Genomic DNA, 6,132 nt, shown 5'->3' with positions numbered 1-6,132 from the left:
GGGAGTGGAAGATGGCGTCTAACACCAACCAGTTTCTGCTCTGTGTTCAGGAAATGTGTCCCATTTCCTGTGGCCTCAATCTGCTCCCCATACTAGTTTCCACTTTTCTAGGACTTCTCTTACAAGACAAAAGGACTTCACTGTTCCACTCTAGCAGTACTAGTATCCTGTGGACAAAATTTCAGAGGGATCCAGGTCAGATCTTGTCTGACACGCAGTTGTTTCTTTGTGTTGATTAGTTCTGGGAACAGATCTGGGCAGAAGTTGTGGTTAAGCAGAGCCTCATTACACAAATTCAGAACACCATTGGAACTAGCCTCAGTGTTGGGCTCTTAAAGAGCTTCTCGGGCTGACTCTGTAAAATTGGTGAAGGAAGAAACCCCTTCCTCCCCTATCCAATGATGACCCAGCTGGCAGCAGATTTAAGCATGCCTACATCAATAAGCTCTTTCCTGAATTTAGGTCAGCTCTGCAATAGGAACATTGTGTTCCTCTTGCCAAAAAGCTTGTTGTAGGCTGCTTAGAGGTTTAGTCTCTTCTGAATGCTCTAGTCTGCTCTCAGCAGCCAACTGTATCATTTCAGGAGCTGTGCATGCTAGTATCAGTAGAGACTTGTCCGGGCTCTGCCCAGAAATAATCGGTCTGGAAGGACTACTTCCCCAAAGAACGCTCTCTGGGGACAGATGCATGAACCAAAGAACATGTTAGCCAAACTTATCACCATGCACGACTTGATACTGCTGAACGGTAGCTTGAAGGATGTATCTCAGGGGAGTGCCCTTATATTTTTAACTGAGGAGCCAGTATTATTTATCAATCACTGAATAGAATATGTCTCTTGGTTGTATTTCTCTGCGAATTATAAAATCACCTCCTGCCACCTGTTTGAAAGATGGTTGCGTTATAGGTTTCTGGGATTGGATATTGGTTATTTTAATGTTAACTCATAACTTAGATTGTAGAGGAAATGGAGAAGTAAGAGGTGGGATGTAAGGACATGGTGACTCACTAGCTGTGAAAGGTAAGAAATGGACAGGAATCATCAGAATGATTCCTAGGTTCCTAACTTGGGTGACTAAATGCTATTAACAAGGACAAGAATCCCAGGAAGAACATAATTGAGGGGGACTGGGGGGAAAGATAATGAGTTCAGTTTGGGACATGCTGAGTCTGAAGTGACTGGGAGACTGACTGGTAAGTAGTTAGGCCTTAATTCAAGTCTTCATCATTTCTTTTCTGCAGCACTGCCAGTGTCTCTTACTCTGCCACCAGTTTCCCTGCCACCAGTCTTCCCCCCTCCCCCACAGCTCCAATCCATCCCAGTCACAACTGGCAGAGTGATCCTTTCTAAAAATGCACATCTGGTCATGTTACTTCAAGGACTTCCCTTCACCTGCAGGGTACATGTGAAGCTTCTTGGCCTGCTATGCAAGTTTCTTCATGACCTGGCCTTAGTGTATCTGTCTAGTCTCATAAAATACCTTGTTTCCTTTTCTGCCTCCTTTCTAGTGATGCTGCTTTATAGTTTGCAGTACAAACACATGTGTTTCATATTTTTTTCCCCAAAAAACCATCCCTTCTCACTCTGATTTCATCCACCTGGAGAATATACCTACCCATCTGTTGAATAAACATACCTGTTTGAAACTTAACCTCTGCAGGTAGAATTAGCCATTCTCATCTTTGTGCCCTCCCCATCCCACTACACATCAGTTTCCCAAAGCTACGGATAGTACCCAAGACTGCTCTTTGGTTTGATAATTCACCAGAAGGACTCACACATTCACTGAAAGCTGTTTTACTCACAGTTACAGTTTATCACAGTGAAATGAAACATTTAAGTCAGCCAAGGGAAGAAATGCATGGAGCAGAGTCCAGGAAAGTTTCAAACATGGATCTTCCAGTTGTCTTCTCCCAGTGTAGTCATGGACAGCTTTAAACTTCCTACTAACTGTGTGAAAAAACTCATGGAGTATTGCCAACCAGAGAATCTCACCTGAGCCTTGGTGTCCAAAGTTTTTTATTTTTATTGGACTTGGTCACACAGACCTGGTTGGCCAACCTCAATATCCAGGCCTTCCTGGGGTCTAGCTGATAACATGTCCAAAGTCCCCCTCCCTCCTAGTCATATTACTGGATTATCTAGTGTGGCAAAAGACCCCCATGCAAACAAAGACACCTTTATTAGGCAGGACATTCCAAGGGCTTAGAAGTTCCTTACCAGGAACCAAGGGCAAAGGTCAGCTTCTCTTTGGGCAAGGTTAAATTCTTTATTGCACACTTCCTCTATTAGATTGTAAGCCCTTTGAGGTCAGGGACCTTGTCTTATTTATCTTTAGGTCGCTGGTGCCTGGCATCATACCTGCTACTTGTTGTACCAATAAATGTTTGCTGAGTGAATGAAATGATGAACTGCAATGAGAATGCAGTCTGGAGGGGAGCCCCTCCACTCTCTGCTGCCCAGGTTAGTGACCCTGGAGAGAAAACTGAGTGGAGGTGTGTGGCAGGCTGCTAAAAGTTGTTTGGATATGTTTCAGACTTCTAAGAACAAGAACTATATTTAATTCTGTGAAATGTGATTAAAAGGATAGCCAAAAACCTTCTCACTACATACATTGGAAGAGGGAAAGAAATGATCTTCCTAGCTATAGACTTCCTTTCTAATAGAGAAATGAGTAAAAAACCCATAATATGTATTTTTTAAGCAAATGCGGTCTTTTGTTTTACGCCTTCAGATATGTAGGGCAGGAAAAGTTGACAAAAGCCTTGAGGTTTTAGCCAGAGTATGACTGGTTGCTTTGGTAAAATGAGCTGATTTTTGAGTCCCATGTTATGTTAGGATTCTGTTATTATACCCAATCTTTACGTCAAAGAAGAACCAGATTAATCTGTGGACTTAATTTATCCATTCTGCTCTGGCCTCCCCATTAACACAGGTAAGTCAAAGAGAGTGAGAGTAAAGTAACTCAGTTGGTACCTCTCTCCTGTATTGAATGTTTTCCCATGAGCAATTAAGTATCCAAGGTAACCAAACCTGTTCGGTACTCTTTGGCAAGAATTGTACCTTGTTTGCTGGAAAAAGACGGGTGCATTCTTTCAGCAAACATTGCTTGAGCACCAGCTACTCTGAAATATATATTGTGCTAGGTTCTGAAGAGAGAGCAATGAATAAGACATGGCCTCTGCCCTCAAGGAACTCATGGTCTAGTGGGAGAGACAGACAAATAAGCACATAATTACAATTCAGAGTGTTAGGTAAACTCTAGACAACAGGTATCAAGTATTGAAGTAACACAGAATAGTAACTGATTAACCTGTGATCTGGGAGTAGTAAGTAGGGGTGTCAGATGAGAAAATTGTTTGTGTGAGGAAGAAGCCAGATCATATTTTAGTTTAAAGAAAAAGAAAAGAATAGAAAAAGCAGAGAATAGCAGTAGGTAAATACCAAGCCCTAAAGTATTGGGTAATGGGGGAAATGTTATCTACAAGAGACAAGATTTTTTACCTTCTTTACATAGCCTACTTCAGCCATCCTAGTGATTATAGCTTTGGCCTATGAGTAAACAAGAAAAAATTTTCACCCTAGACATCGGTTAGTACTATGACCTTACTTATTCTGTATCTGTCTTTTAGACATGTCTCTTTCATAGGCAGTAGGTATTTTGGAGCAATTTTTGAGAGAAGCTTTAGATTTCAGAAGTAAAGGTGTTTTGGGGGAAAGGTTACAAAATTTTAATCACAGCTTTGGAAGTATCTCTATTCCTAGATCCAAACAAATATTTTAAAAAGGCAGGAGAGGGACTTCCCTGGTAGTGCAGTTGTTGAGAATCCGCCTGCCAATGCAGGGGAAATGGGTTTGATCCCTGGTCCAGGAAGATCCCACATGCCCCAGAGCAACTAAGCCTGTGTGCCACAACTACTGAGCCTGCACTCTAGAGCCCACGAGCCACAACTACTGAAGCCTGCGCACCTAGAGTCCGTGCTCTGCAACAAGAGAAGCCAACGCGATGAGAAGCCCTCACGCCTCAATGAAGAGTAGCCCCCGCTTGCTGCAACTAGAGAAAGCCCGCGCCCAGGAACGAAGACCAAACGCAGCCAAAAAGAAAAAAAAAAGGCAGGCGACAATGGTAAGACAGAGGTCTCAGAGTTAAGGTGGCTGTCTTTTTTTTTTTTTTTTTTTTTGTAATATTTATTTATTTGGCTGCGCCGGGTTGGGGATGAAACCCGGGCCCCCTGCGTTGGAAGCGTGGAGTCTTAACCACTGGACCACCAGGGAAGTCCCAAGGTGGTTGTCTTTTTTTTTTTAAGAGAATTTTTAACAAATTAATTTATGTTATTTATTTTATTTTTGGTTGTGTCGAGTCTTCGTTGCTGCTCGTGGGCTTTCTCTAGTTTCGGCAAGTGGGGGCTACTCTTCGTTGTAGTGTGCCGGCTTCTCATCCCGGTGGCTTCTCTTGTTGCGGAGCACGGGCTCTAGGCGCACAGGCTTCAGTAGCTGTGGCATGCAGGCTTCGTTGCTCCGTGGCATGTGGGATCTTCCTTGACCACGGCTCGAACCCGTGTCCCCTGCATTGGCAGGCAGATTCTTAACCTCTGCGCTGCCAGGGAAGTCTGGTTATTTTCTTAATTCAGTCATTCAATACATATTTATGAAGGACCTGTGTACTAGGTTCTAGGCTCTAGACACTGAGGGTACAGGGGCCTACAGATGTGGTTCCTGCCTTCCTTGCTAAGCAGGCAGACACTAGGCCAATGACATGGAAACACGTACACAATTACAAATTGTGATCAACTCTCTTTTAAAAAAACAAGATTGTGCTAGGAGAGAGAGTAACAAGGAGTGGTTAAGGGAGTAGTCAAGGAAGATCTTGCTGAGGAAGTGACTTTTGAGCTGAGACCTTAAAGATGAGTCAGATTTGTCTGGTGAAGGAGGTGGGAGGAAGGGGAGGATAAGCTTTCTAGACAGAGACCTGAAACCTATGCTTTAAAAGCAAAAAACAAAAGTACAACCCATAACACCCCTCCCCCGAAGGGTCCCTCTTTGTAATTTATTTTCCACTTTCAGATTTCAGTTCATGTTAATTTAATTAAAATGTGATTGTCTGTCACCTATACTCCCCCAACCCTACCCTAGCCTTCCTTCTGAAGTCCTGCTGCCAAGCATTCAAAAGTCCAGGGCTATGTCAATACATATGGATCTACCTTATATATATATTTTGAAGATCAAAACTTCAGCTATCTCATACTGTGATGGAGAGATTAGATGAATGAAACTCATTTAGAACAGTGTCTGGCACCTGGTAAGGATACAATAAGTGGAACTTATTAGTTCAGTGTATGTGTGTACCATGATTTATTTACTGAGCTTCTTATTGATGGGCCATTATATTGTTTCCAATCTTTTGTATTACAAATTGTTTTACAGTCTCTAAGATCTGATTGAGCAGGATGACAGTATCATTTCTGATTTTGTTAGTTCAAGCCTGCAGTTAAAGCCAAGACTTTGTACTCTGATTCTCCTAAGTTTTGCCATTCAGAGCAAATCCAGCCAGCCGCCTTGCACTTGGTTTTGTTCCCCCAAAACTGCTCAAAAACTTCCAAACATTATCCTGTTTGGACTGTGATAGGCAACAGTTCCAGAAAACTGTTCCCTTACACACCCACACGCCCCCACACACAGCTGTGCCTCTGAAAACTCCTGCTGAGTTCTCTCTCCTAGCTCATTCTGTTAAACTTCTCTCTTTTAAAATTTTCCTCTCCCAATACCTGCACAAGGAGTCAGAATGCTTGGATTCAACGTCTGGTTCAATACCAATTAATTAGCTGTGCGACACTCACCGCTGGCGTCCTGAGGATCACTGGGCAAAACAAATGTAAAAATGTAAATAGTGGGTTGAGAGACTCCATCCTCTTCTGTGTCCACTTAGTGGTTTGTACTACTCAGGTTCTGCAATTTCTTACTCTAGTTTAGTCCTAGAGTCATTTGCCTACTTAGGGAGAAAAGCTAGATTTAAGTTACTATTTAAAAATTTTTTGGAAAAGTTTATACATCCACGTGCAAAATTTAAACATACATACACACAATGTTGTTAGAAGCCAAGATAGTGGTAATTCAAGTAATGACTGGGAGGG

The sequence above is a fragment of the Kogia breviceps genome, chromosome 3, assembly GCF_026419965.1.
Source record: "Kogia breviceps isolate mKogBre1 chromosome 3, mKogBre1 haplotype 1, whole genome shotgun sequence".
Classification (NCBI taxonomy): Eukaryota; Metazoa; Chordata; class Mammalia; order Artiodactyla; family Physeteridae; genus Kogia; species Kogia breviceps.
This window is presented reverse-complemented; position numbering follows the sequence as displayed.